The 25357-nt window shown below is 38.3% G+C and overlaps 1 protein-coding gene and 1 long non-coding RNA gene across 2 annotated transcripts in view; one reads left to right on the forward strand and one right to left on the reverse strand.

Annotated features, from left to right (window-relative positions):
* The window catches only part of PRR16 (proline rich 16), a 936482-nt gene that overhangs the window by 742078 nt on the left and 169047 nt on the right, over positions 1-25357 (reverse strand). The window lies entirely within an intron of this gene.
* Positions 1-25357, forward strand: part of LOC145509784 (uncharacterized) — a 57865-nt gene that overhangs the window by 16708 nt on the left and 15800 nt on the right. The window lies entirely within an intron of this gene.

The raw sequence follows: 25357 nt of genomic DNA on the forward strand, positions 1-25357 counted from the left end.
GAAAATCACATGGACGGAGAAACCTGGTAGGCTACGATCTATGGGGTCGCAAAGAATCGGACACGACTGAGCGACTTCACTTTGGGTTTTGATTTCATAACCTTCAAGTATTTACAGGTTTAGGCTGTGCTTTGCTGAGTTAGGTGCCATGGCATTAGAGCCACTTCAATCTAATGACTTCCTTGTTTAATTTATACTCTTTAAAATATGGTCACATTTTCTAGTTAGATGAGGCCCAAATTAATTTCAAGAAAATAAAAATGTACAGGTGTCATGATAAATTAAAAACGATACTTCCAAGAAATAAGGAAAAAATGTGCCTTAGAGAAGGAGTACATAATAAAACTGACTGAACTTAAAATGTCTTGTCTCTTTCTTTATAAACCTAAAGGAAATATGAAGTTCCCTGGTACCTCAGGCAGTAAACTGTCTGCCTACATTTTGGGAGACCCGAGTTCAATCCCTGGGTCTGGAAGATCCTCTGGAGAAGGAAATGGCAACCCAAAGGAAATATTTTTATAGACAAGACAGACAACTGAATTTACTCACTTTTGTACTTATCTAATTATGGTCAGAGTCTCACTCATTTTTCCAAGTTCCATTTGAAACATAAACCACAACTGGGCTAGTACCATTCCTGTATAACTACCTGCTTTACCCAAGCTTAAGTTATTCAACAGCTATCATATTAATAATGTCTATCTGTTAAATTATTCCCACAAGTCCCACAGACATTCTTTGAAATGGAGCATTCATTTTGTTTTTGTGCATATTTCATTATCTTCCAGAACATTTTATTAAGAAAAGCAAAAATAAGCATTGACTTTCATGATAAATAACCTTATATTCACAGTCCTTCCTTTATGCTTGCTTAGTCATACTCATTTTCATGTTATGTGTAAGAGAATAGGAAAATTGCTGCTTATTCAGGTTGTGAATATTTCGCTACCTTTGCTACATTTTAATCTCCCCCGAAGCCATAGTGAGGTTGATAGATATAACTTTTAAAATAATATCATTTAGTTATTTATACCACATAATTATCAGTTCAGTTCAGTCACTCAGACGTGTCTGACTCTTTGCGACCCCATGAACTGCAGCACGCCAAGCCTCCCTATCCATCACCAACTCCCGGAGTCTACCCAAACCCATGTCCATCGAGTCAGTGATGCCATCCAACCATCTCATCCTCTGTCGTCCCCTTCTCCTCCTGCCCCCAATCCTTCCAAGCATTAGGGTCTTTTCCAATGAGTCAACTCTTTGCATGAGGTGGCCAAAGTATTGGAGTTTCAGCTTCAACATCAGTCCTTCCAATGAACAACCAGGACTGATCTCCTTTAGGATGGACTGGTTGGATCTCCTTGCAGTCCAAGGGACTCTCAAGAGTCTTCTCCAACACCACAGTTCAAAAGCATCATTTCTTCGGCGCTCAGCTTTCTTCACCGTCAAACTCTCACATCCATACATGACCACTGGAAAAACCATAGCCTTGACTAGACGGTCTTTTGTTGGCAAGGTAATGTCTCTGCTTTTCAATAGGCTATCTAGGTTGGCCATAACCTTCCAAGGAGTAAGCATCTTTTAATTTCATGGCTGCAATCATCATCAGCAGTGATTTTGGAGACCCAAAAAATAAAGTCTGACACTGTTTCCACTGTTTCCCCATCTATTTCCCATGAAGTGATGGGACCAGATACCATGATCTTAGTTTTCTGAACGTTGAGCTTTAAGCCAACTTTTTCAGTCTCCTCTCTCACCTTCATCAAGAGGCTTTTTAGTTCTTCATTTTCTGCCATAAGGGTGGTGTCATCTGCATGTCTGAGGTTATTCATATTTCTCCCGGCAATCTTGGTTCCAGCTTGTGCTTCTTCCAGCCCAGCGATTCTCATGATGTACTCTGCATATAAGTTAAATAAGCAGGGTGACAATATACAGCCTTGACGTACTCCTTTGCCTATTTGGAACCAGTCTGTTGTTCCATGTCCAGTTCTAACTGTTGCTTCCTGACCTGCATACAGGTTTCTCAAGAGGCAGGTCAGATGGTCTGGTATTCCCATCTCTTTCAGAATTTTCCACAGTTTATTGTGATCCACAAAGTCAAAGGCTTTGGCATAGTCAATAAAGCTGGGAAGAGAAGAGAAGCGAAAAGCAAAGGAGAAAGGGAAAGATATTCCCATCTGAATGCAGAGTTCCAAAGAATAGCAAGGAGAGATAAGAAAGCCTTCCTCAGTGATCAATGCAAAGAAACAGAGGAAAACAACAGATTGGGGAAGACTAGAGATCTCGTCAAGAAAATTAGAGATACCAAGGGAACATTTCATGAAAAGATGGGCTCGATAAAGGACAGAAATGGTATGGACCTAACAGAAGCAGAAGATATTAAGAAGAGGTGGCAAGAATACACAGAAGAACTGTACAAAAAAGATCTTCACAACCCAGATAATCACAATGGTGTGATCACTCACCTACAGCCAGACATCCTGGAATGTGAAGTCAAGTGGGCCTTAGAAAGCATCACTATGAACAAAGCTAGTGGAGATGATGGAATTTCAGTTGAGCTATTTCAAATCCTGAAAGATGATGCTATGAAAGTGCTGCACTCAATATGCCAGCAAATTTGGGAAATGCAGCAGTGGCCACAGTACTGGAAAAGGTTAATTTTCATCCCAATCCCAAAGAAAGGCAATGCCAAAGAATGCTCAAACTACCGCACAATTGCACTCATCTCACACGCTAGTAAAGTAATGCTCAAAATTCTCCAAGCCAGGCTTCAGCAGTACGTGAACCGTGAACTTCCAGATGTTCAAGCTGGTTTTAGAAAAGGCAGAGGAACCAGAGATCAAATAGCCAACATCCGCTGGATCATCGAAAAAGCAAGAGAGTTCCAGAAAAACATCTATTTCTGCTTTATTGACTATGCCAAAACCACATAATTATAGAGAAATCTAAAATTACCAGTACTTTTTGGAGTATTTTAGACACATGATGCTACCTGTATATTTCTTGGATGGCAGAAATGTCAATAAATATATATACATATATATATATATATATATATATTATTGGAGAAGGAAATGGCAACCCACTCCAGTATTCTTGCCTGGAGAATCCCAGGGATGGCAGAGCCTGGTGGGCTGCCATCTATGGGGTCACACAGAGTCAGACACGTCTGAAGCTACTTAGCAGCAGCAGCAGCATATATATTATATAACATAACATTATATGAGTATATGTATATATACATATATATATGTGTGTGTGTGTATGTATATATACATACATATGTATACATCAGGGCTTCCCAGGTGGCACTAGTGGTAAAGAACTGGCTTGCCAATGCAGTAGACATAAGAGACATGGGTTTGATCCCTGGGTCAGGAAGATCCCCTGAGGGATCCCACTCCAGCATTCTTGCCTGGAATATCCCATGGAGAGAGAAGCCTGGAGGGCTACGGTCCATAGTGTCACAAAGAGTCAGACACAACTGAAGTGACTTACTGAAGTGACTTAGCACACATGCGTGCATATATATAAAAATATATTTATTTATTTATAAGCACACGTGCTCTTAGACGCTTACATCAACCTCACTTGAAGTGGCACGATGGGAGGCCTTTCATTCATTTAACCAGCTTTCCCTTAACTCTTCCAATTTGCTAAGCCTTGTTCCACACTCCAAGCAGAGGTGTTACAGGATTGAAGAAGATGCAGTACAATGACACATATATGCACAGGGTGTGTGGGGAAACAAATTAAGAATTCTTTTAGCCAAAGGTGTAAAAGAAGTCTTCCATGTCCCTCAATATGAGACTTAAAATTTAAATAACAGTTAGACAAAAATAAAGTCTGGGAAAGACATTTAAGGAAAGGCAAGAAATTATAAAAGTGTCCCTTGCTTTTAGCTTCAAAGTTGTCAGTGGTAATTTAGTAAAATCAAATTCAGTGGGATGGTGGAGGCAGAAATCAGAATGTAAAAAAGTGTTTGAACAGTGAGGAAAAGAGGACAACAAATAAACTACTTCTGTAAGATATTTGGATATAAAAAGCCAGACAATGAAGACAAAAAAAATAGAGAAGCTTTGTGTTTGTTGGTTGAAGGTATGAAATTACTCCAGTATTTTTCTGTGCTGAGAGGAAAAGAACAGCAGAGAAACAAAAGTTAAAGAAGTTGTTAATTTATAGAGTTGCCTTCCCCACCCCATTCCCTACCGCTCCCCACCAGAAAAAAAAAAAAAAAAATAGGAGGGGACTGAATAATTTGCTTTAAAGGAAAAAAAAATAGTCCTCTTTTGCATTTGGAGAGAAGAAATAGGAGGAACTATAAATTAACTTACGCACATATAAAAAGAAAGTTAAAGAACTTAACAGATCATTTATCATTTTAAAAGGAAGCAAAGTTGTCTTCTGAGATACAAAGGAATTTGGATGTTCAAGAAGTGTTGTGACAAGGAACAGGTAAGAAACCTGAAGGATGAATGATTGTCAATTATCACTTGGAACCCAAAGCCACTGAACAAGTAAACCACGAATTCACAGAGACACTAACTTTCACATTTAGCTGATTTTTGAAATCAAGCTAATTAATAGTTCAGCATATGATAAATAGGGTAGATGCTTTGAAAACTTGAGAGGTTTAAGGTTAAGGCCATGGTAATATAAGGTTGAACTCATTATGGAGACACAAGTGGATGGAAAAAAAAGGCAAATCATAAAGAAATGATGACTCTGGAAAATATAACTTCCACACTGGAGATCTTGATGGGTTAGTAATAGAGCTGAAAAGACAGAAGTTCATGATGAAAGTTTCATGTGCTGGAATAGAAGACATCAGAGGTGATAGGACACAAGGGCTATGGGCTGTGTTATGTCTGTATGTTGAAGTCATAGCCCCTAGGACCTTAAAATGTAACTCTATTTTGGAGATAAGTTCTTCAAAGTTATGATTAAGTTAAAATGGGGTCATAAGTGAGGGTTGGCTAATGTAACATGACTGCCATCCCTATAAGAAAAGTAGATTAGGACACATTCATGAGCAGAGGAAGACCATGGGAGCACACAGGGAGAAGGCTGTCATTTACAAGCCACAGAGAGAGAACTCAAAAGACACCAATCCTGCAAACACATTGATCTTGGACTTCTCACTTCTAGAAGAGTAAGAAAATTAATCTCTGCTGTTGAAGCCACCTAGCCTGTGACACTTTGTTATGCCAGCCCCAGCAAACAATTACAATGAGCAATAGGAACTTGCAAAGCAGTGATGAGGAAGTTACCCCAAAAGACCCTCCATATCTCTTGCCACCATAAGCAAGATGAGAGACATTTACAAAAGCAGGCATGAGATAAAAAGAGTGTATCAGCTGGATATTTTAATCATTAAATGTAGTAAAAGTGTGTTTTAGGTTAAATATATGCATATTAAATGTGTTGATACAACTTTGGGTTTGTGTGCTATATTTTGTTTCTATATCCAGCTTGGTTATAAGGCTACAAGCTCCTTGAGAGCAAGGATTAGGTGTCACTTAGAATTTCTCATGTCTTCATACTGCCTGCACATAGAAAGTCTTTTGTAAAGGTTAGCTGAGTTAAACAAAAAGATATAGTCCTTGAAATATAAGACAGTGTGCTTTATTTTGCTATATAATCTCAGAAATAACACATGTAATAATACATGCTAAAGTGCTTATATGTATAAAGCTTATTATCTAAGTTCCTCTTGGCAGCAAGTATAGGTAACAGGAGGTGTAAACATACAATTTGCTATTATAAATTACAATAAAAGAAATGTTAAAAGAAAAATTGGCTATGATTACTGTAAAGATGATGTGTGTATTTCTTCATTCCTTTTAATGGTAAAGACAGCAAGAAGGACAGAATAATAAAGTGGTATATTCATTGTTGGCATGCTTCTAGGCATCCTGGATAATATGCCAAAGTAACAAAAAGCCAGATGCTATTAAAGACACACAGCATAAAATCACTGTAGAACTGTTCATTAGCTAGAGTGCTTGAGACCATGTAGTTTTCTGAAAGACAATATAAAACACCTTTGATCTCAAAATTTGTGGCCAAAAAGCCCTTGATCATGTTAACACCATTGCTTTTTGTTTATGTTTCACTGTAATCATGATGGATTTTCTTAAGATGTACCTTTCATCTTCAGGTGCAAATAACATAAGATATGATTAATGCCTGGCACTAAATTGCATTTTTTTCATATGTGGGAAAACACTCATAAGGCAGACAGCAGCTACATAGCATTCACAAGAGAGTGTCTTTTTCAAGGAATCAGCATAAAATAAAGTATTGAAAATCTAGTGCAGTCTCAAGTTCACATGGGCAAATGAAAAAGTAGCTGTGTCAGTATAAGGTTCATGGCTTTAAAACTGTGCTGCTACTCTTTGGAATGAAATCTGAAAGTCAGAACTGTATTGAAGAGCCATGGGCCCTGGATGAGAGGCAGCACCCCTGGAGACCCTTGAACCTCACTCTGAAACATTCATTTAACATCTAACCCCCATACTTACAGTTAAGGTGCCCACAGTGAATTGTCTGCTTCCCAGTAATTCTATCAAACCACTGAACTAATCAAAAACAAGAAAATAAACACCTATAAGGTGTTTTCCTTCCTAAACTTGATTTCAACTTAAATACTGGAGAAGGAAATGGCAACCCACTCCAGTATTCCCTTCTGGAGAATCCTATGGACAGAGGAGCCTGGTGGGCTATAGTCCAGGGGATCACAAACAGTCGGACACAACTGACTAACACACACACACACACACACACACACAGGAATATTGACTAAAAAGATGCACAACGTGAGAATTGTGAGTTAAGTTTTATTTGGAGCAAAATGAAGACCGAAGCCCAGGAGACAGCACCTCAGAGAGTTCTGAGACTGCTCCAAAGAGGCAGTGGTGAAAGGTCAATATATAAGATTTTGGTGAAAGGGGGAGTTCAGTGCAATCAAGCACTTATTTTACAAAAGATTTTCTGCTAGCCACCAGGAGCTGATGTCACCATGAAGGGATTTAGTACTTTTCTAGATATTAGACAAGATTGGTTAGTTGTAGAAAATTCTTCAAGAGATGGGACTATCAGACCACATGACCTGCCTCTTGAGAAATCTGTATGCAGGTCAGGAAGGAACATTTAGCACTGGACATGGAGCAACAGACTGGTTCCAAATAGGAAAAGGAGTACGTCAAGGCTGTATGTTGTCACCCTGCTTATTTAACTTATATGCAGAGTACATCATGAGAAATGCTGGACTGGATGAAGCACAAGCTGGAATCAAGATTGCCGGGAGAAATATCAATAACCTCAGATATGCAGATGATACCACCCTTATGGCAGAAAGAGAAGAACTAAAGAGCCTCTTGACAAAAGTAAAAGAGGAGAGTGAAAAATTTGGCTTAAAACTCAACATTTAGAAAACTAAGATCATGGCATCTGGTCCCACCCATCACTTCATGGAAAATAGATGGAGAAACAATGGAAACAGTGACAGACTATTTTTCTGGGATCCAAAATCACTGCAGATGGTGACTGCAGCCATGAAATTAAAAGATGCTTGCTCCTTGGAAGAAAAATTATAACCAACCTAGACAGCTTATTAAAAATCAGATACATTACTTTGCCAACAAAGGTCCGTCTAGTCAAAGATATGGTTTTCCCAGTAGTCATGTAGGGATGTGAGAATTGGACTATAAAGAAAGCTGAGAATTGATGCTTTTGAACTGTGGTGTTGGAGAAGATTCTTGAGAGACCCTTGGATGGCAAGGAGATCCAACCAGTACATCCTAAAGGAAATCAGTCCTGAATATTCATTGGAGGACTGATGCTGAAGCGGAAACTCCAATACTTTGGCCAGTTGATAAGAAGAACTGACTCATCTGAAAAGACCCTGATGCTGTAAAAGATTGAAGGTGGGAGGAGAAGGGGATGACAGAGGATGAGATGGTTGGATGGCATCACCGATTCAATGGACATGAGTTTGAGTAAACTCCAGGAGTTGGTAATGGAGAGGGAGGTCTGGCATCCTGTAGTCCATGGGGACATGACTGAGCAACTGAACTGAACTAGATATCAGAAGATTCAAAGATTGGGATCATGAAATCAGTTCCTGAAAATACCTAACTATCTAAAGACATGTCCCGCCAGTTTCCCTGGAGCACAGAATGTCTTACTCTTCATCCTGAATCCCCTTCAGTTCAGTTCAGTTCAGTTGCTCAGTCGTGTCCAACTCTTGTGTCAAAAGTCAGCAGCTGCAGCAGCACAGGCAGATGGCAAATATCCTTGTTGTTCAGTCACTAGCAAATACTCTTGACAAGAACCAATTTTTAGTTGACAGGAAAAATAAATAAAGTTATTTTGGAAATAGAAGTTGTAGAACTTTTTATATGATCATGAGATTTCAGCATTAGAAGAAGTTTTAAAAGGCGTTTAGACCTCGCCCTCATTCAAAGGTCAAACAACTCCGCTAAGATCAGGAATTCTCAAACTTTAAGTTGTCTCAGAATTACCTGGATGGTTTGTTAAAACACAGATAACTGAGCCCCACCTCCAGAGTTTCTGATTCACTAAGTCTAAAATTGGACTGGAGAATCTACATTTCAAATAAGTTCACAGGTGACACTGAGATGCTGGTCTGGAGGATCACACTCAGAGAACTTCACAATTTTTATTCTTTGCTTGATCATCTTTAGGAGTTAGAAATCACTAACTCAGTTCAACAAATAGTAATCAAGTGTCTCCTCTCTAATTGGCATTGTGCTGGAGTGTAACAAACGTAGAAAACAGTTACTGATCTTGAAGAGCTTTAGTTCAGTCTGAAAAACAGAATGTTTCAATATAATATTAATTAACAAGATAGACAAGTGAGTGATGAGAGCATAAAAGAGGGTAATGTTCCTGAACTTTAGTTCAGGGAAGCCTTCCTAGAAGGCCTGTCACGTGAACATGGCCTTGAAATGAGGATGGTAAGGAACTTCAGTCTGAGGAAAGAGGAAGAGAAAAGGTACAGAAACAAAAAATAGCTAGGGATAGGAAATGTAGACAACAGGGCTTACAAACATACAATTTTGTATTACAAATTACGATTTTAAAATTTTTGAATGAGTTGGCCAGCATAACCATAAAGGACCTAAATGCATTTTTTTAATTCTTTTTAATAACATTTAAAATATCAAATATGACAGAGGATTCTACATACCTCTAGTAACTGTACATATGACTACGAAAGATTTCATTAGAAAAACTATGTGATTATGAGAATAAACATAGCATGCATATAGAGCACCTATTCCATGATGTCCCAATGGCTTAGACAGCTCCTTTGCATTTAAAGGGATAGGAGTGTTGTTTTTATGCTGCCGTCCCAAAGTAAGGCAAAAGCATTTCACCTTGTTTTCAAATGAAAACAAAAAGGTGCCTTCCCAGAGGTACTTTTATTAAGACATACAATTGATCCTTGAACAAGGAAGGAAGGGGTTAATCTGAGTATAATTTAGAGTTGGCCCTCAATATCCACGGTTCCTCCACATCCTCTGATTCAACCAACCAGGGATCATGTGGTACCCTATTTACTACTGAAGAATATCCACATATAAGTGGACTCAGGCAGTTCAAATCCATGCTGTTCAAGGATCAATTATAGCAATAGTTGAGTCAGCCATCAGTGGCCGTTAAAAGTCTAGTAACGAGGTGTCAGTTATCCTCTCTGTAAAAGCTTTTAGAAGGGAAGTCAGCCACAAAACCCTACCATCATTGTAGCACCCTTCATTAGGCCGCCACCTGTCCAGCTGGGACCCTAGGGGAAGGTAGAAGGGCCTCTGTATCTATGAGTTTCAGTGCCATGGTGGAATGTGTTGTGACAAAGAATAATAAAAAAACCGAGAACTATTTAATGAGTAAGGTGTTCTCAGGGCCTGAGGGAAGGCAACAGCCAATCCAGTTCATACTCAAATGGAGCAAATGGTATGACAAGGGAGAACTTGTAAAACATATACAATGTTGAGATAGAGTGTAGATACCATTAAAGCTATATAGTTAAGATCAAATATAAACACAATCAAATATAGAGATAAATGTCAGAATAATGAGTTACCTTTGGGGAGAAGAAAAAAATTGTGATTGAGAGGGAGCAAAGAGCTGTAGGTTGTGGCAATGTTCTAATCTTTCACATGGGTGATGGCTATGTGAGTATTTTGATAATTTGTTGAGCTGCAAATTTGCTTTTTATACTTTTTCTCTATGTGGGTCATATTCATAATAAAAGAGTTTTTTAAAAAAATAACAACTTGGGTAAACATCCCTTCCTCTTACTTGGTCATTAAGCTTTGCTCTTAAATATACATATGACCTTCAATCCTCACAACTCACATAAACATGGGCCATAGTGAAGATTGTATTTGGGCAAATGATCTGTTTTCTGAATGAAACAGAAAGCTGTTGTTTCTGTTGAGATGATCAGGGATAGAACTGAAGCAGAGAGGTACCAATAGTGCTGCTGCTGCTGCTGCTAAGTCGCTTCAGTCGTGTCCGACTCTGTGCGACCCCATAGACGGCAGCTCACCAGGTTCTGCCGTCCCTGGGATTCTCCAGGCAAGAATACTGGAGTGGGTTGCCATTTCCTTCTCCAGTGCATGAAAGGGAAAAGTGAAAGTGAAGTCGCTCAGTCATGTCCGACTCTTAGCGACCCCATGGACTGTAGCCTACCAGGCTCCTCTGTCCATGTGAGATAGGATAAATTCAAGAGAATTTTCAAAATAGCCTTAATGGGACATAATGACTAATTAAAAAGAAGTTAGGGTAAAAGTTTCAAATAACTCCAGTATTTCAGACTTGAGTGACCATGTGGCTGGTAATTGATTATAACCAGTAGAGAAAATCTGGGATGCCAGTTCTGTCCAGGCCATAGTACTTGCTCAGCCAGAAATACGCATAAACATAAATATCTCCTTTTTCAAGAAAAGATTCCATTTCTGTGCATTGCTGATTTAGTTGAAAAAAAAATGTTTTGATTGCTATCTCTACAGAACTTACAAATGTTTTAGCAGTGGCTAAGAAGCACTCAAAGGAACTTCGCTTTGTTTTGTTTTTTACCTTCATGTTTTTCAGATTGATGTGCTGACACTAAGACATGAGACAAATTTAAATATGAAACTAAGATAAAACAGATCAGACCTGGCCATCAGTTGAATAAAGAGAAGAAAAGGAGACAATGGACAAATAGAGGTGCTAAGATTAGATGTGAAGGCTCTCGCCCTAAAAATATTGTTCTGCCCGATTGATGGCTAAAGTTCCATCATTAAAGATCCATTTATGCTTGAGAATTTTCTTCTCCCTAATGTTTTCTTGAAATTTCAAATTATCTTGAGAGTGATGTGATGAGTCTATCACATGACTTATCTTTCATTGGCAAGTGGAATAAGCATACACAAACATTTGCTGAAGTTAATACTAATTTAAATATATATTTGGCATAATAATGGCAGGGATATAGCAAGTGCTCAGTATTTTCTCTAGCACAGAGATCAAAAAGTAGCAATTACAACTTTACAAGCTTAACTCCTTTAATTTATTGCCAGGATTATTTGAGTGACTTTCCTCTGAAAAAATTAAGAGTGAACGCCATCCTTCTGAGTTTATTTGAGCAATATAAGAAGTTGGGAACACTAATCAATTTTTTCTAAGCTCTCACTAATAAAAATATGCAGTAAGCCCTTAGCTAATTATAACTATTTAGAAGCCACAATGGGCTGATATAATGATAATAGCTAAATAAACACCAAAGTAGTTTGTACACTGGCAAACCAAATATATTAACAAAATCTCTGAGGGGATCTTTGAGTCTTACAGCGATAGACTAAATTATACACCAAAATTTTGGAGAGTAAAGCAGTGACTCTAAAACTGCTATGTATCTGAATTATCTGGAGAGCTTTTCAAAATCCCAATGTCAGGTAACAGCTAATACCAATTACGTCAGAATATCTGGGGGTAGAAGCTAAGCATCAGTATTTTTTAAGACACCCAATTAATTCCAACGTGCCCAAAATTTAGGAGCCACTGGTGTAAGGTAACAGTTTTATATCCAACATAACTGTTTTAAAAGTATTAGAAGATGTTCATCACAAGTTTAATTTGGAAAGGTAACAGGAATAATTCTTTGATTCCTTCCTCCCACTAGTCTATGACCACCATTCTCCCTAAGCTTTTCTCTTGACAATCCAACATTATCTGGCTTTGGGCAGAAGACAAGAAAAGTGAGAAAGGTCTTAAAAAAGATCAAACTTTGCAGTCACTCAGTATGAGACGACTTGAGTTATTATGATTCTGACTCTCACTGTCAACCGCCTATTACCCACTTTGAGTTCAACACTCTGAATATTGACACCATCTCCACTTGCTTATGATTAAGGTCAAGATAAGAAACACTAGGGCACTAATGGCTGCCTTCAAGCTCCACCTAGACTCTGAGAAGTAGGAGAGACATTATTAATGTTAAGTACAGGAGTTACATCCTTCCTTCTTGCTACATCTGAAGGGTCTAACTCCCCCTTCAATCAATCCTTTTCTCAGGATCAAAAGCCCCACTTGAGATTTCTGTTGTCTTCATTGTGTCATGGAATTTTTTATTAGGGGGATTCCCCACAACTTTGTGGACCTGACTCTAGAACTCCAACTGATTCTCACAGTGAAGAATCTAAAAATATCCTGTGTGGCTCCAACAGAGGTAGAGGATGAGTAATCATTGTGAAATATCCCTAGAACTAATTCCATAACCAAGGCCTACTCTCCAGAAGATAAGAAGAGAATTCCTCCCACATCATCCCCCTTTGGCATTCCTTCCTTCCCAAAGAGAAAAAGTCAATAATGGTTGGGAATTCAGTGAAATATATTTGGAATGCTGCATCCAGGGAAGACGGGAGAGAACAGGAGTGGGGGAAATCCATACCAGTGGAGAAACAATTACGAAGATCACAGCCCTGAGACATAGGTCCACTGAAACACTGAGACTTAACTAGAATACTAGCACTCTTTCTCCCAACAGCGTGCTGTAACACAGGGCTCTAGTGGATTACAACTGAGAGAACCGTAGGACAGTTTCTCCATGAGGAAGAGTATTTAGGGAAGCCTGAAGTCAAGAGGGGTTAAAAAAGATGGTAGAGGAACTTGAATTCTCTGGCATCTACAGCTACAGAAAACATTAAACCGACCAAATCCTAGCCATATTAACATACGTCCTTTTACTAAAGCCCCATTTAGCCACCTGGGCTTTCCAGGTGGCTCAGCAGGTAAAGAATCTGCCTGCCATACAGGAGGAGACATGGGTTTGATCCCTGGGTAGGGAAGATTCACCAGAGGAAGAAAATGGCAACCCACTTTCTTGCCTGAAAAACTCCATGGACAAAGGAGACTGGCAGGCTACAGTCCAAAGGGTCACAAAGAGTTGGACATGACTGAACAACCAAGCACATTTACCTCTGCCCCTATTATCCTATTCAATAAATCTGGCTTTCAAAAAACATTATAAGGAATGAAAAAAGGCAAGAGAAAAAATGGAGAAAAAGCAATTATCAGACTCAGGTGTTACAGAATGGTTGAAATTATCAGACAGGAGATTTAAAATAACTATGATTTATATGCTAAGGGCACAAATATTAAAAGCAGACAACACACAAGAATAGACACATTTAAAAAGTGAGATGAATACTCCAAAAAAGAATCATACAGAAATGCTAGAAATCAAAAACACCATAACATATATAAATAATCCCTTTGAGCAACTAATCAGAAAACTCAAAATAGCTGAGGAAAGAATCAATGAGCTTAAAGCTAGATTAACAGAAACTTCCCAAATCGAAATGTAAGAGGAAAAAAATGAACTAAAAAACAACAAAACAGAGTATTCAAGTACTGTGGAAAAATGTCAAAAGGTGTGACTTACACCTTTAACATAACTGGAATACCAGAAGGGAGAAAGGAAAAAACAACACAAATGAGGGAAAATACTCCAAGTACTTAGAAATTAACTAATACAAATAATTCATGTCTCGAAAAGTGTTTAAATACTTTTTAACAAAGGAAAAATAAAATACATATAATAGAAAATAGGAAAGATACAAAATCAATTGCCTAAGCTTCCACTTTAGAAAACTAGAGAAAGAGGAACTTAAGCCTAAAAAAAGCAGAATAAAATAAAAATTTTGAGCAGAAAACAATGATACTGCACCCAAGAAAATAAAGGAGAAAAATCAATGCAACCAAAAGGCACAGTTTGAAAATATCAATTAATTGATAAACATCTCAACTCAGACTAAGCAGGAAAAAGAAAAGAAGACACAGATTACCAGTATCACAAATAAAAGAGAGGTCATCACTACTGATTGTGTGAAATTAAACACATAACAACTAGTATGAATAACTTGATACCTACAAATTTGATGACTTAGATGAAATGAACCATATGTAGATGGTAGCACACTTGAAATGGATATATAAATTTGTCAAAACTCATCAAAATGTACTCTTAAAATGTGTACATTTTATTTCATATAAATTGAACCTAAATAGAATTTTTTAAAAGATAAATTTCATGAATTTGAAATATGAAACTTGAAGAATGTCCTTCACCTCTGAGTCTCATTTCTTCTTGTGCTGAGTTGAAATATTAGAAACATTATGTAAGAAAGTACCTCACATAATACATTTCACATTTAGGTAGTCAGTGAATGAGTTTCCTTTTCCGTTTCCTGAATAAAAGTTATTACTTAAAATGTAAGAATTTTAAAACTAAAATTCCTACAACATTAACTTAATCACATTTTATACTGTGTTACATATCTTAATCTTTAGCACAGATTTAACAAATAAGTCAAATAATGGTTGACTTCAAAGGATAATTTCTTCACCTACCTAATCCAATTCATCCTTGAAGACTATATTTAGGAGTTATTTCATCTAGGAAGACGTCTCTCACCAATAATACCTCTCAATACTGTCGTGCCAGGAGACTGTGGGTGTCTCTCCTCTCCGCGTCCATGCTGATATCTCTCTGTATCAATAACGCCTGCTATTGTCTATCCCCTAACACAGAGTCTAGGCCATAGAATATTGTTGTTGTTGTTGTTGTTCAGTCGCTCAGTCGTGTCTGACTCTGTGACCCCATGGGCTGCAGCACACCAGCTTCCCTGTCCTTCACCGTCTTCTGGAGCTTGCTCAAATTCATGTCCATTGAGTCGGTGATGCCATCCAACTATCTCATCCTCTGTTGTTCCCTTCTCCTCCTGCCTTCAATCTTTCCCAACATCAGGATCTTTTCCAATTTCACATCAGGTGGCCAAAGTATTGGAGCTTCAGCTTCAGCATCAGTCCTTCCAGTGAATATTCAGAGATGTTTTCTTTTAGGATTGACTGGTTGGATCTCCCTGCAGTCCAAGGGACTCTCAAGAGTCTTCTCAAACATCACAGGTCAAAAGCATCAATTCTTCGGCACTCATCGTTCTTTATGGTCCAACTCTCACATCCATACATGACTACTGGAAAAACCATAGCTTTGACTAGACAGACATTTGTCAGCAAAGTAATGTCTCTGCTTTTTAGTACCCTGTCTAGGTTTGTCATGGAGAATATTGCCTAAGTAAGTTATCACAAGGGTGCTCACAGAAGGAGGGAAAACATGATACTGCAGGAGAAAAACCCAGGCAAGGATTTTGTCTTGGGTCTCAGCTGAAACCCAGCTTTGGTTCAATCCCCTAGGGAGCCCTAGAGTATTTCACTGCCATACAGGGTAGATCCCAGCCTAACCTAAGACACCAGCCTTTTCTTCTTCAACCACTCACACCCTCCTGCCTTCCTCCTCACTCACCCATCAGTCAAGATCACTACCCATGGGCTATCCCACAAAAGGGCATAATCTCTAAGCTAAGATGGCAATTCTTAGAAGAAAAAGGCAACTGTTAGCCATTAGCAGCCACATGCATAGCAACTAGGGGAGAGCATACCAGGCCAGTAAAGGGGTCTGTGCTGGACACAAGTAACCGCTACCCCAATGTAGATCTACACTCCAGTAAATGTTTAAAATATTGTGCAGGAACATGAACTCTTGAATCAGATGGCCTGTAGATAAAAATCCCATTATGTATCTTTGTGCAAACCACTTAACTTCTCTAAATGTTAGTTCCCAAGATAAAAATAGCAGTATCTACTGCATATTGCTATCATGAGAAGTAAATGAAATAATATATGTAAAGTGCTCAGGCCTGTGTCTGGAACATAAGAACTTAATACATGTTAGTGTTACTGTCATTATTGCTGCTCCTGCTATTGTTATTATCACTATTATTACAGTAAGTTCCTTACACATGAACCTTCAAGTTGCGAACTTTCAATGATGTGAACATGCATTCACATGTCCAATCACGTAGGTCAGTTCGTGTGCCTGGTGTACACTGTCCTGTGTATGCATCCTCCACAAGTGGTTGTGATTTTATCTACTTTACAGTATTGTATAGAGTACTGTAGTACAGTGTCTTTATTTCAAGCCCAGGATGTTCAGAAGCAAGCATAAAAGCAGCAGTGATGTAGTTGGTACTGCTAACAAGTGCCCAGCAATAACAATGGGAAAAAAATTAAAATAATTCAGAGAGTGGAGCAAGATGAAAAGACGCTAGAAGTTGTTTGTTCTTATACCATCAATTGATCAACCATCTGCATGATTCTAAAGAACAAGGACAAGATCATGGAACATGTGAGGTCTACTGTGCCAAGGATGTCCACAATATTATCAAAGAAGCATGGAAAAGTGATGGAGGAGATGGAGAAACTTCTCAGTGTGTGGATGCAGGATCAGCATGAGCATTACGTTCTGCTCAGCTTAAAGTTGATTCAAGAGAAAGCTAAAAGCCTTTATGAAAACTTGAAGAAGAAACACTGCAAAGAATCAGGAAGGGGCATCTTTTAATGCCGGTCATAAGTGGTTTCATCAGTTCAAGGCTAGAGCCAGCTTTCACAACGTCACAGTAACTAGCAAGACAGTGAAGGGAGATAAGGCAGCTGACCGGGAATTTCCTGAAATGCTTCAAGAAATTACTGATGAAGGTATGCTTTTTACCCAAGCAGGTTTTTAATGTGGATGAGACAGAACTGTACTGGAAGAGAATGCCAGACCCGAGTTACATTAGTAAGGAGGAACGGTTGATGCCAGGCTCTACAATAGCAAAGGATAGGCTAATTCTGTTGTTTGGTGTCAACACTTCTGGTGATATGAAGCTGAAGCTTCTCTTAGTTTATCATTCAGAGAACTCAAGAACCCTTAAAAACTTAGCCAAGGATTCTCTTCCTATTGTGTGGAAGAGTAACCGCAAAACCTAGGTCACACAGGCCATCTTCCAGGAACAGTTTTTCCACTACTTTTTCCCAGAGATAGAGACATATTGCTTGGAGAAGGACATCTCATTCAACATTCTTTAGCTGCTCAACAATGTTCCAGGCCACCCCCATTCATGGATGACTTTCATCTCAATGTCAAAGTAGTGTATCTGTCACAGAATTCTTTGTCACTAATCCATACTATGGATAAGGGAGTTATAGCGATTTTCAAGAAATATTATTTATATCACACTTTTCATCAGGCAGTAAAGGCAAGTGATGAATCTGGATCAACCTTGTGACAAATTTGGAAAGATTATCACATCTACATCCACCTGCAATGCAGGAGACCCTGATTCGATTCCTGGGTTGGGAAGATCCACTGGAGAAGGGATAGGTTACCCACTCCAGTATTCTTGGGCTTCCCTGGTGGCTCAGACAGAAAAGAATCTGCCTGCAATACAGGAGACCTCGGTTCGATCCCTGGGTTGGAAACATCCCTTGAAGAAGGGAACAGCTACCCACTCTAGCACTCCTGCCTGGAGAATCCCCATGGACAGAGGAGTCTGGCAAGCTACACTCCATGGATTCTCAAAGAGTTGGACATGACTGAGTGACTTTCACTTTCATTTTCATGAACATCTACAAGGCCATAAAAAACATTGACTTTGACTGGCATGAGGTTACAGCCATCACCATGAACGGGGTCTGGAAGAACCTTTGCCGGCCAATTGTTCATGATTTTCATGGACTTGAGAAGGTGTTTGAGGAGTCCAAAGAGGTCTTCAGCAACTTAGTGGCCCTCAGCAAGAAGCTGGAGCTAGATCTGCAAGAGGACAACGTCACTGAACTCCTTGCTGTGCAACACAGGGAGCTTACTAAAGAAAACCTGAGGCCCAGAGAAAGGATGAAGAGAGACAAGAGGAAGAAGTAACTGAAGAACTGAGAGATTCACAATGCAGGACACGGCAAGGGAATATTCTTTATTTGAGGAGGCACTGTTAGCTTTTGAGGCACAGGATCAGTAAGTAGAACAGTACACGAAGGTTACAGCAGCCATTCAGAATGCAATCCAGTGTTACCGTGTCACCTAGGATGAGAGAATAAAGAGCTACTATACTACTCAGACATCAGTGCGTCACTTTTTCAAGAGGGTAAACAGAAATGAAACCAGTAAGGAAACCAGAATCTGTGCGATCAACATCAGATGTGAGTGAAATTGTAGCTTGTCCTCCATCTCCTATTGCTGATGATCCTTCAGCTCTACCATCTTCCCACCTTCTCTCCCTCCTCCAGTCAGTAACTCTTCTTTCCTGTTCACTTGATACCAGCCCCTGTATGCCAGCTATTATATTGTACTATTATACTTTTCAAGGTACTGTACTGTAAGACTAAAAATATTTTCCTGATTTTTGTGTTTGTTTTTAATGTATTATTTGCATTTATAAACCTATTATAGTACAGTACTATACAGCTGATTGTGTTAGTGGGTACCTCGGCTAATTTCGTTGGACTTATGAACAAACTGAACTTACAAATGCACTCTCAGAAGGGAATTCATTCATGTGAACCCCTACATATGTATTTTAATTATCAGAATAAGGGTTTATATTCCTCACTAGCTAATTAATCAGGTAAGCAAAACAAAAACAAACTCTATCAGACACCTAATATTAACAGCTAAGTCTAGGTGCTATCATGAGGTGGCCTGGCATTTACAGCTCAACTGTGGCATCCTTTTCTTGAAATTAACCACACAGAGCATTGACATCAGACAAGGTAGCTCTGTGACTCTGATAAAACAAGATGAAAATGACCACAGCACGAACTTGTCAGAACATAAACAAAATAAGATGACCGTGTCAATAACAAAAGTTACCAAACATCGTCCTCTCCTGGCTAACATGACTAACAACTGTTTCTTTGCCAATGATATGCTTAGCCTCACATTATTCTTTCAGCCTTCTAGAAGGCTTACCTAGATAAGACTCATTAAAATATCCAATTATATAATCTCCTGCTCCCTGATGGCATCCAATTCAGAGCAAACCCAACTTCTTTAAACCTTCCTCATATCTTCCTCAAAAAATGACCTGACACAAGCTGAAATCCTATATAAATCCTTCTTAACACTCTTTTATTGTGAAGCACCATGCTCCTCCACAGTATGTGGTCTCCTTCATTGCAATAAACCTGTAAATTAACCTTCATTTGACTACAGATACATTTCTGACGGTCTTTGGTCAGAAGGTTTTGACACAGAGATTATTCACTCCTGTACTTTCAGTGCCTAAGATGAAAAGGCTTTTCATAAAAGCTTTTTGAATTGAAGAAATTAACCCCAGATACAAGTTTGTTCCAAATATCTGGACTGTGTTTAATGGCTAACACCAGTGCTTTCTACATTTTCAGTGAGTACAATAATTGAGGATACACAGATACCTACTAAGCATAGAACAAGAATGTTAGGCAAAACTGAGATACACATATAAATATCACAGTTTTGAGCATCTGGCCATTAATGGCAGTAATGAGGAACAGTAAATCAAAGGCTCGGATACAGTTCTAAAATGACAAATTTGTGACTAGTACAGACTGCAATGACAGATGCTACTTCAAATCAAAGAGCTATCATCATCTTATGTGCCCTATATAAAGAGGGCTGTCTCAGGTTGTCACAGTATTCCTGGAAATCAAATTTGGACTACTGCCATCTTGCATACGGTAAAGAAAAGTGACAATGATTAGAAACTCCAGTAGTAACTTAAACAGGCAGCCTATCCAGCTGATAGAAAATAACAGAAACAATGTAAATCATCTATAGAATGCAGATACTTTTGTGGTAGTTGGAAGAAACTCTCACATACAAATTAAACAGTGAAGCTCTATACTATTTTTAGAAGGAAAAAATATGTCATCATCTAACTTTACAGTAATCTTTAATGTCCACTGTCACTTTTTTCCCTTCAAGTCTTTAGAATGAGGTAAGATGTGATCGACATAAAAGTTCTGTTGTTGTGTAGTCACTAAGTCATGTCTGACTCTTTGGTGACCCCATGGACTGTAACATACCAAGATACTCTATCCATGGGATCTCCCAGGCAAGAGTACTGGAGTGGGTTGCCATTTCCTTCTCCAGGGGATCTTCCTGACGCAAGGATTAAACCAATGTCTCTTGCAACGGCAGGCAGATTCTTTACCACTGAGCCACTAGGGAAGCCCCACATTAAAATTTGATCCCCACTAAATCTAACTCTATAAGACTGTCTCATTGATGACACTACTTTTAAAAGACAGTGTTTGTTATAGGAAGAAATGAGAATTATTTCCATTTTTAATGATGTCAATGATGTCAGTATTCTAATGTAAACCTATATGCACCTTCAGAATAATATTTTCTTGGAAGAAAATGTGAAATAATGATACAATAACTAATTTACACTTTAAGTTGTTATGTTTTTGACATGAATTCTGCACATATTGCAATTTGGGTCATGACAATTTTACACTAGAAATACATGATTTTTTTTTTTGTTTAAAAATTACTAACAAGAGGTTATCACAAAGAAGAAAACTGAAACCACCCATAACTTCAACATTCTAATATGCCCAGTTTGATGACAGTCTTGCTCACTTTTCCTCTCTCATTTTTCTTTACTGCATTTGCCAAAATATTAATAGTATCTACTATCAATGCCACTTGTCAACTCAATTTTACTTAATAGTATCATATAAATTCTTTACTTCAATAAAGGCATTTTGACACCATTATTTTAATATATGTACCCCCTTCATATTAGGAAACTTTGTTGTTGTTCAGCCGCTAAGTCATGTCTGACTCTTTGCGACCCCACGGACTGCAGCACATCAGGCTTCCGTGTCCTTCACTGTCTCCTGGAGTTTACTCAAATTCATGTCCGTTGATTTGGTGATGCTATCTAACCATCTCATCCTCTGCCTCTCTCTTCTCCTTTTGCTTCCAATCTTTCCCAGCATCAGGGTCTTTTCCAATAAGGAAACTTAAGCTTCCCAATTTTAATTTAAAAAATAACAAACTTTCAGAATGAACAATTTTCATAAATCAGTATCTTACATTCTCTCCCTATGGAAATCATCCAAAATCAACAAAGAGAACTTTTAATGCAAACATTCTTTCCAATGAAGACAGACATCTCCAGTTTCTAAATTATATGTAAGGATCATCTAAAGCAATTAAGTTTAAGGGAGTGGACAGTGAAGACTCTTGGAATAAAATTCAGAGTGGAATTTCCCTAGTGAAGAACGTACACAAAAATTCTCTCCAAATGCATTTGTAAACATCAGAGGTACAAACTGATGTTCAAAAACTATATCTCCTGATAAAGAGGAGGTGCAAGAACTGGGTATAAATAGGTTAGTAACTCAATTTCTCCTCCACTGTATTTGCTTCAGTGAAGTAAAATAAACAGAATACTAGAAAAGAAAAGAAAGAAGAAACTATAGTTAAATAAAGCAGCCTGCTCCTTGGCAACAGAAAGGAAGAGAAATTTTGAATTTTGAACAAAAGTAAAACTAGAACACTATCTTGACCTCCATGTGGCCCTCTCAGGAAATTTCTTGAAAAAAAACTGATGTAGGAAAAATTAGTTCATTCATGATAAAACACAAAAAGGAACCATAGCAGTATCAAACACATATACTATCAACTTTTATTTCTGACCAAGATGGATTAACAGGAACCTGATTTATTCTCTCACCTTAGTCAGAAAACAATATAGAATACATAAAATAATGGTTTCTCAAGACATTGCACATCAAGAAACAAAGGGCAGTGATGCCTGAAAGACAGAAAATAGATGAGCCCTGTGGTTTACTGCCCAGTTTACTGTGCTGAGAGTTTCCAGGCACAGAGAAAAGAAACCCAGAAAGAGACCGGCATATTCCCTAAGTTAAGAGACTAAGGTGCAAGAATTCTTGGCGTGCAAGAATACCAAGGCAGCTAGAGTTCATAAAGCAGAGTACTGGAAGGAGCATAGCTTCACAGCAGAAGAACTCCAGAGATGTGTGTATAAGGAAATTACCAAGGCTAGGGGGAATGTCTGTGAAAGGACTAGAGGTAACACTGCCACGCTCATAGATACAAGGAAGAGTGCCTGTTTATACCAACCAGATGGAAAGTCTCAAGACACACGGGCATGGTGTAAGTATACAGAACAGTCTTGTCTCAATAGTGGAGAATAATAAGTCCTAAAATAAACATTGCTCTTCCATCTTAAAAAAAGCTTCCAACCTAACAAAGCTTAAAATCAAAGCCTGAACAGATGAAATTCACAATGTCTAAAACTTACTCCAACACTAACAGCCATGAAAAAGAGGAAATCATGATATATAATGAAGAGGACATGAATATGAACCCAGAACTGACACATATATTAGAATTAGTAGGAAAGGACTTGTATATACTTATTATAATTATATTCCACATATCCAAAAAGCAGAAACATGTAAGATATAAGAAAGGCCCAAATCAAACTAAAAGAATTGAAATATACAATGTCTGAGAAGAAAAATACAGTGGAAGGGAACTGCAGTCCTGGCTCTCATGGATCTGTTTACTCTCCACACTTTAGTCTTTTCTGAAATGTCATATAAATGGAATCATTTCACTGTGTAGCCTTTTTGAGTCTGGCTTTTCTCACTTAGCATAACACTTCCAAGATCATTAGTGCTGTTACACTTAACAGTAGTTCATTCCTTTTATCGCTGAGTTATAGCCAATTGTACAGATGCATCTAAAATCTGTGTATACACTCATGAGTTGAAGGATATTTAGGCTGTTTACAATTCTTGCAATTATGAATGAAGTTACCATAAACATTTATGTAAAGACTTTTCTGTAAACCTCTATGTAGATCTTCATTTCTGTTAAATAAATACTTAAGAATGGAGTTGCTGGATAGCAGTACGTGTATGTAGATACTGCCAAATTGTCTTCCAGAGTAGATGTACTATTTTATATTCACAACACTAAAGAATGACAGTTCTAATTGTTCTGCATATTAATCAGAATTTTTTTGTGTCAGTTATTCTAATAGGCAAGTAGTGGCTCCTCCTTGAGGATTTAATTTGCATTTCCCTAATGCAAAGTGATTTTGAATATGCTAAAATGATGCTGGGTAATGACATTGAAAATCTTTTAGGTGCTTGTTTGCCATTCATATCTCTTCTTTAGCCAAGTGACTATTCAAATCTTTTACTCATTTTAATTCAGGGTTTTTTTTTTTTTGTATTTTGGGCTATAAGAGTTTTTATTATACTTATTAAAAACATTTCATCAGATGTACATCTTACAAATATTTTCTCCAAGCATATTTCTATTCATTTCTGTAACATTTTATATTACAGAATGCCGGGAGCCAGTGCACGAGATCCCACCCATGACAGAGTCATGAGGAAAAGGACTGATTGAGCACGGCTTCTCAGGCCTCAGGGATTCTCGGAAGGCTGCCTCAGCTCTCACCTTAAATATGATATCTGTTTCTCTGACGTTTATTATAACAAAACCTCCTCTTATTTTCTGTGACTTAGACAAAAGGCCTATTCTGATTCTCTTCTCAAATAGATCTTTCTGAAACCTCAATCGACAAGGCCCCTGAACGGTAGCACCCTAATAAAATTATCTGGGATATAGAGTATGCTAATCTAAATTCCTCTTGCCAGCATATCGGTTTGCTTAATAAATGTACCTGTGCCCTTGGAATTAATGTGCTTGACTGCTCCTTAACAATAAACAACATTGAGAGCCTCCACACAGAAAGCCCCAATGGGCACAGAGCCCTTCATAGAAAAAGGGGCTTATTAGAAAACATAAAAAATATTACTTTACTTAGTCTATATTTACTATGTTTTTATTCTTCACGTATCTAGCCTATATAATAAAAACATAATAGTTAGAAATTTATATAAGTAGAAGTTTAGCTTTAATACAAATAATAAGGCAATTGTTAATTCAGCTGGTGATTTTGCTAAGCACTGACCTTTGTGCTACATTATCTCAGCTTGCTGTGCCATGACTTTATGGGACCACATTCTTTTCTGTTAGGGTCAAGGCGTAAGATAGATTACAGAGAAACAGGTTTTACTTTGAAACTCTGAGTTTATAAATTCTTTCTTTGTCATAATCTGCTGTGCCTGTATTCTTTAAAAAATGTAACTCTGGTACTTTCTGTGCCTGATACAAAAGTGTTCTGGCTGATCAACCCTTATCAATAAAGGAGTCACAGGATGTTAGCAGGCCTCCAGGCTCAAAGATGATGTAAATAACTTTAAACCTTTTGTAACTAAGAAACACAAGCAGTGTCCTGGTTCTGATAAGGGTCAAAAATGGCTGACCCATTGATCTGATTTTGCATGACTCTACACTTTACATTTGTTTCTATGTACAACTAAAAGTATAAAAGCTGTCTTAAAAACAATGAAGTCAGAAGACACTTGGAAACACCACAACTCGCTGTGTCTTCTCATTCTTATCACCGACGCCGTCCATCCTGAGGGAACCCTGACCAGCTGGAGCAGGTCTCCGGCAACAGAAGAAAAGTAGTTTTTATATACAGCCCAATTTATCAGTATTTCTTTTTGCAGTTAATGGGTTGTGCTGCTGCTGCCGCTAAGTCGCTTCAGCCGTGTCCGACTCTGTGCATCCTCATAGATGGCAGCCCACCAGGCTCCTCTCTCCATGGGATTCTCCAGGCAAGAACACTGGAGTGGGTTGCCATTTCCTTCTCCAATGCAGGCAAGTGAAAAGTGAAAGTGAAGTCACTCAGTCATGTCCAACTCTTCAGGACCCCATGGACTGAAGCCTACCAGGCTCCTCCATCCATGGGATTTTCCAGGCAAGAGTACTGGAGTGGGGTGCCATTGCCTTCTCCAAATGGGTTGTGAGTACTGCTTTAAAAAACTATCACACCACATGCCACAAAGGTTTTATTCTATATTCCAACTT

This window comes from Giraffa tippelskirchi, chromosome 6 (assembly GCF_054371585.1).
Source record: "Giraffa tippelskirchi isolate mGirTip1 chromosome 6, T2T-mGirTip1v1.2.pri, whole genome shotgun sequence".
In the NCBI taxonomy this organism is placed as follows: domain Eukaryota; kingdom Metazoa; phylum Chordata; class Mammalia; order Artiodactyla; family Giraffidae; genus Giraffa; species Giraffa tippelskirchi.